General features: G+C 44.1%; 1 non-coding gene across 1 annotated transcript; it reads right to left on the bottom strand.

Moving 5' to 3' along the window:
• Positions 1-9300: 9300 nt before the first annotated feature.
• On the bottom strand, positions 9301-9490 carry LOC144502200 (U2 spliceosomal RNA). Its single transcript, XR_013499318.1, has one exon. It is a non-coding gene; the product is annotated as a U2 spliceosomal RNA (small nuclear RNA).
• Positions 9491-10991: the final 1501 nt, after the last annotated feature.

Below are 10991 nucleotides of genomic sequence, written 5' to 3'. Positions count from 1 at the left end.
AGTGTAAGCTAGCTAGTAATATAAAAGAAGATAGGAAGAGTTTTTTCAATATATGAAAGATAAGAGAGAGACAAAAATAGACATTCGACCACTGGAAAATGAGGCTGGAGAAGTAATAATAGGAAACAAAGCAATGGCAGAGGAACTGAATAGTTACTTTACATCAGTCTTTTCACGGTGGAAAACACCAGTGGAATGCCAGAACTCCAGGAGAGTCAGGGGGCACAGTGGGTGTAGTGGCCATCACTAGGGAGAAGGTTCTGGGGAAACTGAAGGGTCTGAAGGTGGATAAATCACCTGGACCAGATGGACTACACTCCAGGGTTCTAAAAGAGACAGCTGAGGAAATTGTGGAGGCATTGGTGGTGATCTTTCAGGAATCAATGGAGGCAGGGAGGGTACACATAGTAAGAAGTCTCACAACACCAGGTTAAAGTCCAACAGGTTTATTTGGTAGCAAAAGCCACTAGCTTTCGGAGCGCTGCCCCTTCGTCAGGTGAGTGGGAGTTCTATTCACAAACAGGGCATATAAAGACACAAACTCAATTTACAAAATAATGATTGGAATGCGAGTCTTTACAGGTAATCAAGTCTTAAAGGTACAGACAATATGAATGGAGAGAGCGTTAAGCACAGGTTAAAGTCCTGTTTGGAGACAGATCTCTTTAACCTGTGCTTAACGCTCTCTCCACTCACATTGTCTGTACCTTTAAGACTTGATTACCTGTAAAGACTCGCATTCCAATCATTATTTTGTAAATTGAGTTTGTGTCTTTATATGCCCTGTTTGTGAATAGAATTCCCATTTACCTGACGAAGGAGCAGCGCTCCGAAAGCTAGTGGCTTTTGCTACCAAATATACCTGTTGGACTTTAACCTGGTGTTGTGAGACTTCTTACTGTGTCCAACACCGGCATCTCCACATCATGGCAGGGAGGGTCCCAGAGGACTGGAAAGTAGCTAATGTAACACCGCTGTTTAAGAAGGGAGGGAGGCAGCAGACAGGAAATTATAGGTTAGCCTGACTTTGGTCATTGGCAAGATTTTAGAGTCCATTATTAAAGATGAGATCGCAGAGTACTTGGAAGTGCATGATAATGTAGGATTGAGTCAGCACGACTTTGTCAAGGGGAGGCCATATCTGACAAATTTGTTAGAGTTCTTTGAGGAGGTAACAAGGAAGTTAGATAAGGGAGAGTGGACGTGATTTAGATTTCCATCAACCTTTGACAAGGTGCTGCATAAGAGACTGTTAAATAAGTTAAGCGTCCATGGTGTTAAGGGTAAGATCCTGGCATGGATAGAGGATTGGCTGACTGGCAGAAGGCAGAGAGTGGGAATAAAGGGGTCTTTTTCAGGATGGCGGCCGGTGACTAATGGTGTGCCTCAGGGGTCAGTGCTGGGACCACAATTTTTCACAATATACATTAACAATTTGGAGACAGGAACTGAAGGCACTTTTGCTAAGTTTGCAGATGATACAAAGATATGTAGAAGGACAGGTAGTATTGAGGAAGCGGGGGGCTGCAGAAGGACTTGGACAGGTTAGGAGTGTGGGCAAAGAAGCGACAGATGGAATACAATGTGGAGAAGTGTGAGGTTTTGCACTTTGAAGGAGGAATGGAGGCATAGACTATTTTCTAAAATGGGGAAATGCTTAGGAAATCAGAAACACAAAGGGACTTGGGAGTCACTGTTCAAGATTCTCTTAAGGTTAACGTGCAGGTTCAGTCGGCAGTTAGGAAGGCAAATGCAACGTTAGCATTCATGTCGAGAGGGCTAGAATACAAGAGCAGGGATGTACTTCTGAGGCTGTATAAGGCTCTCATCAGACACCATTTGGAGTACTGTGAGGTTTTGGGCCCCATATCTAAGGAAGGATGGATGTGCTGGCCTTGGAAAGGATCCAGAGGAGGTTCACAAGAATGATCCCTGGAATGAAGAGCTTGTCGAATGAGAAACAATTGAGGACTCTGGGTCTGTACTCGTTGGAGTTTAGAAGGATGAGGGGGGATCTTATTGAAACTTACAGGATACTGCAAGGCCTGGATAGAGTGGACATGGAGAGGATTTTTCTACTAGTAGGAAAAACTAGAACCAGAGGGCACAACCTCAGGTTGAAGGGACGATCCTTTAAAACAGAAATGAGGAAGAATTTCTTCGGCCAGAGAGTGGTGAATCTGTGGAATTCTTTGCCACAGAAGGCTGTGGAGGCCAAGTCATTGAGTGTCCTTAAGACAGAGATAGATAGGTTCTTGATTTAATAAGGGGATCAGCGGTTATGGGGAAAAGGCAGGAGAATGAGGATGAGAAAAATATCAGCCATGATTGAATGGTGGAGCAGACTTGATGGGCCGAGTGGTCTATGTCTTATTGTCTTAATCAAGGACCAAAAGGGCAAGGAGCCTCCAAGGCAAGGGAGATAATATTCAAGCAAATCACAAAATGGAAGTGGACCATGTCAATGCAATGAAGTGCATGAGCCAAAGAGTTTAGTGTAGAGGCCAGGGAGCAGGTGAAACAAAGAACCCTTTGAAAATGTTGATATAGTACCCAAACTGCAACAGAAGGCAGCAGTGTGAAGCGAGCAGGTGGCTGTGAATGTGAAGGAAAGTTATCTAATGTAATCCAAAAGCAACAAAACCTGAAACAGGATTGTAAAGCTATTCAGCAACAAGATGTTTGTATCATGTACAGCCAGGCACAAGAGCAAGCAGAAAACGTATTCAAAGAAATTGGCGCCCTTAAAGACACTTTGAAGAATCAATATGTGGTCCTGGAAAAACACGAGGAGTTAATAATGATGTTGAATACTTCTTCCGAAAAAGCTGCAATGGAACTATCAGGAGCAACAAAGCACTGCACTGAAGAACAGCACAAGTTGGGAAGAATTAACAAGAAAATAAACAGTTGAAAGAACAACTAATTGTCCTTCATGATCAAATGCAAAAGGAGTACATAACCCTTCAGCAGAATGAAGAAATTAAAACTGCTCTAAACAGCATAATAGAGGTGGTGTGGAGATGAAGGAGCAGCGCTCCAAAAGCTCATGATTCCAAATAAACCTGTTTAACTTTAACCTGGTGTTGTGAAATGTCTTACTGAGCATAACAGAGGAACAGTGAAAACATTAAAGATTCTGCTGAATTCCAAGAAAACTCATGATGAAGCAATTGAGCTTTGCAAAGTATGATGTGTCTATTCCATCTATTGAAAGAACTGTTACAGCTGTGCCATCTTTAAAAGTGAAACAGCATTTAATGCTTACAAGTTGAAAAGGCAACCATGGATAATAACTCAACCCTACCGGATCAATTTGGGCTGACGCGAGGACATAGAACCCCGACAGTGCAGAAGGAGGCCATTCGGCCCATCGAGTCTGCACCAACCACAATCCCACCCAGGCCCTAACCCCACATATTTACCCGCTAATCCCTCTAACCTATGCATCTCAGGGGCAATTTTAACCTGGCCAATCAACCTAACCCGCACATCTTTGGACTGTGGGTGGAAACCGGAGCACCCGGAGGAAACCCACGCAAACACGAGGAGAATGTGCAAACTCCACACAGACAATGACCCAAGCCGGGAATCGAACTCGGGACCCTGGAGCTGTGAAGCAGCAGTGCTAACCACTGTGCTACCGTGCCGCCCCCTCATCTAGTGTTCTAGTGTTATTTGTCATTCTAGCACAAGGCTGCATGAGATAACTCAATAATGTTGTATTTTGGTTTATATATTCTGACAACCAACTAGAAAGCAGCACTGATATTAATCATACCATCCCATCTGAAAGGCAGATTGTATGAGTTAGTCCTTATTTAACCAGAGTAGATTAAAAATCCTTCATAGTCCACTGATGTCAGCCTAAAAATTCAAATCCACATGATCAGCGCAGTGCAGCACAGAATTCATCTCACTATGTTCCTCAGCTCACCATCAAGGCAAAATTCAAAATCGATTTAGATTGTTTTTCTAATTTTATTTGGGATATAAGAATTGCTGCCAAAGTCAGCCCTGGTCCTGACCCATTCCTAATAGATGTTTTCTTGAGAAGGCAATAGTGAGCCACCTTCTGGAACTACAGCAGTCCATGTGGTAAATATACAGCCACAGTACTGTGTATTTTGACCCAACACCAATGGAACAGCAATATATTTCCAACTCAGGTTGGTGTGTGACTTGGAAGGCGATTAGTAGACAGTGGTGATTCCATGCGTCTTCTGCCCTTATTATTTCAGGCGCAAGAGGTCACATGTTTTGAACAAGGTTGCCGCAGTGCATCTTGTCGGTGATGCACAATTGTTTAAGGTGCTGGATGGGATGCCAGCCAAGCGGGTTGCTTCATTTTGGATGGTATTTAGCTTGCAGTTTCTGTGGTGCAAGTAGATCCACAGTGCCATTAGGAAGGAATTCCAGGATTTTGACCCAATGACAGTGAAGGAACAGCGCTATATTTCCAAGTCAGGCTGTTGAGTGGTTTGAAGGGGAACCTCCAGATGGTGGTGTACACATGGCATAGCATAGCATCCCTACTGTGCAGAAAGAGGCCATTCAGCCCAACCTGCACCAACAATAATCCCACCTAGGCCCTATCCCCATCACCTCACATATTTACCCTGCTAATACCCCTGACACGAAGGGGCAATTGAGCATGGCCAATCAACCTAACCCGCACATCTTTGTAGATAAATAGAATTTTTTATATATTATTGTCACAAGTCGGCTTACATTAACACTGCAATGAAGATACTGTAAAAATCCCCTAGTCTCCACACTCCACTGCCCATTCGGGTACACTGAGGGAGAATTTAGCATGGCCAATGCACATCTTTTGGATTGTGGGAGGAAACCAGAGCACCCGGAGGAAACCCAAGCAGACACGGAGAGAATGTGCGGACTCCGAACAGACAGTGACCCCAGCCGGGTCCCTGGCGCTGTGAGGTGGCAGTGCTAACTACTGTGCCACCATGCCACCACTGCCCTTGTCCTTCTGGATGGTAGTGATTGTGCGTTTGGAAGGTACTGCCTAAGGAGTCTTGGCAAGTTCCTGCAGCGCATCTTTTAGATGGCACACACTGCTGCCACTGTTCTTCTGTAGTGGAGGGAGTGAATGTTTTGTGGATGGGGTGCCGATCAAGCAGGCTGCTTGTCCTGAATGGTGTCATGTGTTGTTGGAACTGTACTCGTCCTGCCAAGTGGACAGTATTCCATCACACTCGTGACTTGTGCCTTGTAGATGGCGGACAGGCTTTGGGGGGGTTAGGAGGTGAGTTACTCATCGCAGGATTCCTAGCCTCTGATGTGCTCTTGTAGCCACAGTATTTATACGACTAGTCCACTTATGGCTAATCCAGTTCAGCTTCTGCTCAATGGTAACCCCCAGGATGTTGATTGTGGGGGATTCAGTGATGGTAATGCCATTCAATGTCATGGTATTGTGTCGAATTGCAGATGTTACACTTTAGGAAGGATGTGAAGGCAATAGAGGGGGTGTAGAAAAATTTGTGAGAATGGTTCCAGGAATGAAGGATTTCAGTTATGTGAATAAATTGGAGAAGCTGGGGCTTTTCTCCTCAGAGAAAATTGAGAGGAGAATTGATGAAGGTGTTCAAAATCATAAGGGGTCTGAACAGAATTTGAGAGAAACTGTTCCCATGGCAGAAGGGTTGAGAACCAGAGGAAACCAAGTTTAAAAGAATGGCAAAAGAACCAAAGCTGATATGAACAAAAAACGCTTTTATGCACCGACTAGTTAGGATCTTTTTTTTATTCATTCGTGGGACATGGGCATCGCTGGCAGGCCAGCATTTATTACCCATCCTAGTTGCTCTTGAGAAGGTGGTGGTGAGCTGCCTTCTTGAATCACTGCAGTCCACATGTTGTGGGTTGACCCACAATGCCATTAGGGGGGGAATTCCAGGATTTTGACCCAGCGACTGCAAAGGAATGGTAATATATTTCCAAGTCAGGACGGTGAGTGGCTTGGAGGGGAACTTGCAGGTGGTGGTGTTCCCATGTATGACTGCTGCCCTTGTCCTTCTAGATGGAAGTGGTCATGGGTTTGGAAGGTGCTGTCTAAGGATCTTTGGTGAATTGCTGCAGTGTATCTTGCAGATAGTACACATTGCTGCTACTAAGCATTGGTTGCGGAGACAGTGGATGTTTGTAGATGTGGTGCCAATCAAGCGGGCTGCTTTGTCCTGGATGGTGTCAAGCTACTTCAGTGTTGTTGCAGCTGCAACCATCCATCACACTTCTGACTTGTACCTTGTAGGCTTTGGGGAGTCAGAAGGTGAGTTACTCGCCACAATACTCCTAGCCACTGACCTGCTCTTGTAGCCACTGTGTTATATGGTAAGTCCAGTTGAGTTTCTAGTCAATGGTAACCCCAGGGGGGGGATTCAGTGACGGTAACACCATTGAATGTCAAGGGGCAGTGGTTAGAGTGTCTCTTATTGGCAATGGTCATTGCCTGACATTTGTGCAGCGTGAATGTTACTTGCCACTTGTCAGCTCAAGCCTGGATATTGTCCAAGTCTTGCTGCATTTGGGCTTGGACTGCTTCAGTATCTGAAGAGTCACAGATGGTGCTGAATCTTGTGCAATCATCAGCGAACATCCCCACTTCTGACCTTATGACGCAGGGAAGGTCATTGATGAAGCAGCTGAAGATTGTTGGGCCGAGGACACTATCCTGAGGGACTCCTGCAGAGAGTCCAGGACCTGAGATGCCTGACCCTCCACAACCACAACCATCTTCCTATGTACCAGGTATGACTCCAACCAGTGGAGTTTTTGCCCCCTGACACCCATTGACTCCAGTTTTGCTGTGCCCCTTGATGCCACACTTGGTTGAGTGCAGCCTTGATGTCAAGGGCTGTCACTCTCACATCACCTCTAGAATTCAGCTCTTTCGTCCATGTTTGAACCAAGTCTGTAACTGAGGTCAAGAGCTGAATGACCCTGGCGAAACCCAAACTGGGCTTCACTGAGCAGATGCTGCTTGACAGCACTGTCGATGACCCCTTCCATCACTTTACTGATGATCGAGAGTAGACTGATTGGGCGGTAATTGGCCGGGTTGGATTTGCCCTGCTTTTTGTGTACAGGGCATACCTGGGCAATTTTCTACATTGTTGGGTAGATGCCAATGTTGTAACTGTACTGGAAGAGCTTGGCTAGGGGAGCGGCAAGTTCTGGGGCACAAGTCTTCAGTACTATTATCAGGGCCCATTGCCTTTGCAGTATCCAGAGCCTCCAACCGTTTCTTGATATCACGTGGGGTGAATCGAATTGGTTGGAGACTGACATCTGAGATGCTGGGGACCACTGGAGGAGGCCGAGATGGATCATCCACTCGGCACTTCTGGCTGAAGATTGCTGCAAATACTTCAGTCTTATCTTTTGCACTGATGTGCTGGGCACCTCCATCATTGAGGTTGGGGATGTTTGTGGAGCTTCCTCCTCCAGCGAGTTGTTTAATTGTCCACCACCATTCACGACTGGATATGGGAGGATTGCAGAGCTTAGGTCTGAGTTGGGATATCGCTTAGCTCTGTCTATCACTTTCTGTTTTTGCCACTTGGCATGCAAGTAGTCCTGTTTGGTAGCTTCACCAGGTTGACACCTCATTTTAGGTTAGCCCGGTGCTGCTCCTGGCATGCCCTCCTGCACTCTCCATTGAACCAGGGTTGATCCCCTGGCTTGATGGTAATGATTGAGTGGGGGATATGTCAGGCCATGAGGTTGTAGATTGTGCTGGAGTACAATTCCGCTGCTGTTGATGGACCACAGTGCCTCATGGATGCCCAGTCTTGAGTTGCTAGATCGGTTTGAAGTCTGTCCCATTTAGCACTGTGATAGTGCCACACAACACGATGGAGGTTATTCGCAATGTGAAGGCGAGACTTCGTCTCCACAAGGACTGTGCAGTGGTCACTCTTACCGATACTGTCATGGACAGATACATCTACAGCCAGCAGATTGGTAAGGACGAGGCCAAGTATGTTTTTTCCTCTTGTTGGTTCCTTCACCACCTGCTGCAGACCCAGTCTAGCAGTTACATCCTTTAGGACCTGACCAGCTCGATCAGTAGTGCTGCTGCCAGGCCACTCTTGGTGGTGGACATTGAAATGTCCAGTCGATCACTCAAACCAGCCTTCCATCCATTGACTCTGTCTACACTTCCTACTGCCTCGGAAAAGCAGCTAGCATAATCAAGGACCCCATGCACCGCGGGCATACTCTTTTCCACCTTCTTCCATTGGGAAAAAGATACAAATGTCGGAGGACACCTACCAACCGACTCAAAAACATCAGACTTTTGAATGGACCTACCTTGCATTAAGTTGATCTTTCTCTACACCCTAGCTATGACTGTAACACTACATTCTGCACTCTCTCCTTTCCTTCTCTATGAATGGTATGCTTGTATAGCGCGCAAGAAACAATACTTTTCACTTTATACTGATACATGTGACAATAATAAATCAAATCAAATGGACAATAAATGCTGGCCTAGCCAACAACATCCTCATCCTACAAATGAATTAAAAAAGAGCCGACAGGGCCTCTTCACGCTGAATGGCCTCCTTCTGTGTTGTAGTCAGAATCATAGAATCCTATAGTGCAAAAGATGGCCATTCGGCCCATTGAACCTACACCGACAACAATCTTACCCAGGCCCTATCCCTGTAAACCCATATTTATCCTGCTAATTCCCCTGACACTAAGGGCCAATCAACCTAACCCACACATCTTAGGAGTGTGGGAGGAAACCGGAGCACCTGGAGGTCACCCACGCAGACACGGGGAGAATGTAACAGTATCCCAAGGTTACATCACATCCAATAGCCAAAGAGAATGGCATTCCATGAGCAAAATTTTTTATTTATTTATTTATTTTTATTTTATATTCAATTCAATCCAATCAAAGTCCAATTCAAAGTCTCAGCAAGTGAGACATTCCAGATCCAAGCTGACAAGACAGGCTGGCCGCTTCCTGTCTTGAGCTTGATCTATATGATCCAAGCTGATTGGAGCAGGCATTGCACCTCCTCCAAGGCTTGATCTAATTTGCATCTTAGCCAAAAGGCCTAGATGCCACTTAAAAAAATTGCTTCAAATGAAGCCTCAGTGTAACCTCATGACTTCAACCAAGTGCAGCCAAAAGGCCGAGATTTTTTAAAAAATCCAATTTAATCAAATCAAGTCCAATTCAGAGTCTCAACAAGTGAGACATTCCTGATCCAAGCTGACAAGACAGGGCTCTCACCTCCTGTCTTGGGCTTGATCTGCATGATCCAAGCTGATTGGAGTAGGCATTGTACCTCCTCCAAGGCTTGATCTCATTTGCATCTTAGCCAAAAGACCGAGATATCGCTTTTAAAAATTGCTTCAAATAAAGCTAAAATGTAACCTAGTGACTTCAACCAAGTACAGCATGTTGATACTACACTTGATCTTAGCCAAAAGGCCAAGAAGCCAAAAGGCCGAGATAATGTAAATATAAATTATAAAATGCACTCACAATGACAATGAACAGAAGGACACAATACATTCAAACAGATACAAACCGCATCTTTGTCCAACTAAAAAGAGTGCACAAACATTGTTTTTCATTGTGATCAGTATTAATCCACATCACAGAGGTGTGCAACTCTGTAAAAACAGCACACAGTGAAATGTGATGAATGAATATAGTTTTGTTGAAGAACTGAACTGTAATAAATGTAATGTCTTGGAACAGAGCACCATAAAATATTGTAAATATGGCTTTTTTTGCACTGTTTGTAATTATTGGAAATGTCGTTTCTGCAATGGTTTATTTCAGAGTATTTATGAATAAAGTATATTTTTGAAATAAAAAAAATTCACATCACAGGAACTAGCTAGGAAATTATTTTTTGAAAAAGCAATTTAACTGCAAGCATTAATGCCCAGCCAGTCGCACAAAGAATATTTCTGTCTGTATACAGCATCAATCTAGCTCGTGCATTAGGCCTAGTATACTTTTAAGTAAAGGATGCCCTCTGTTGGCTGTCATTGCTGGGAGATTCACAGAATGCACTGAACCAGATGTTATACTTAAGTATGGCCTGCCTACAGGAGTCCATCAAAGTTCTCTGCAGACATTTGGTTTGAGATGTCTCTTGGTCTTCAATCACTGTTTATTGCTCTGGAATGTTGTTGGAAGCAGGAGATACTCACATAGAACATACTAAAACATACAACAAGAAAAGGCTATTCAGTCCATCGAGCTTACTCCTTTCACAAACCAGGTACAATCTTCCCTGTCAGATTATGTCCTGGTTCAATCTCTAAGAGAAGGTTCTGTATGAATACTGATTGCAAAACATAATCAAGAGAAACTGATTTAATCAAATCAAATCAAATGAAGAATATGAAATTACCTTCCTATTTTCAACTAGAGGCAACAATTTCCTGAGTGGTACATAAAATATGTCATTCTGGATGATTTAATTGGAACTATTTTGTACTCCTAGAGTATGTGTGTTTTATGGATTTAATTCTTTACAAGCAAATTTAATAATAGCAACAACTTAATTACCTTAATTTCTCCTTAAACGGGTTGACTGCCAGTGGCAACAAGCTTTTCACCAGAATGCCTGATGCAATAATAACCTGACGTCCTTTCTCATGGGTGTCTTATAATGATCCCCTCTGTCAAGATCAGCAGCTTTCCATTACCCATACTGCAGCCACTGGGAAGGCAACTCATAGTAGCATCGGGATAAGGGCATGGGGAGGACAGACAGTAAGGATGATTGGTTTATTTTTGTGTGCATTGTATAATTATTGAATTTGTAAATTGCATTGTAATTTGCATTTTCTGGTGTTTTTTTATTGTTGGCTTGTCAGAAAGAGAATGATGTAATCATCTGTGATAGAGGAAAAGGAGTGTGAGACCACTGGGGATTGGGGAGTTATAGTTGAGGCTACTGGTTTGGTTCAATGATTATTCGATC

This window comes from Mustelus asterias, chromosome 12 (genome assembly GCF_964213995.1).
Source record: "Mustelus asterias chromosome 12, sMusAst1.hap1.1, whole genome shotgun sequence".
In the NCBI taxonomy this organism is placed as follows: Eukaryota; Metazoa; Chordata; class Chondrichthyes; order Carcharhiniformes; family Triakidae; genus Mustelus; species Mustelus asterias.
Note: the sequence above shows the minus strand (reverse complement) of the source record. Positions and strands in the feature narration are given on the sequence as shown.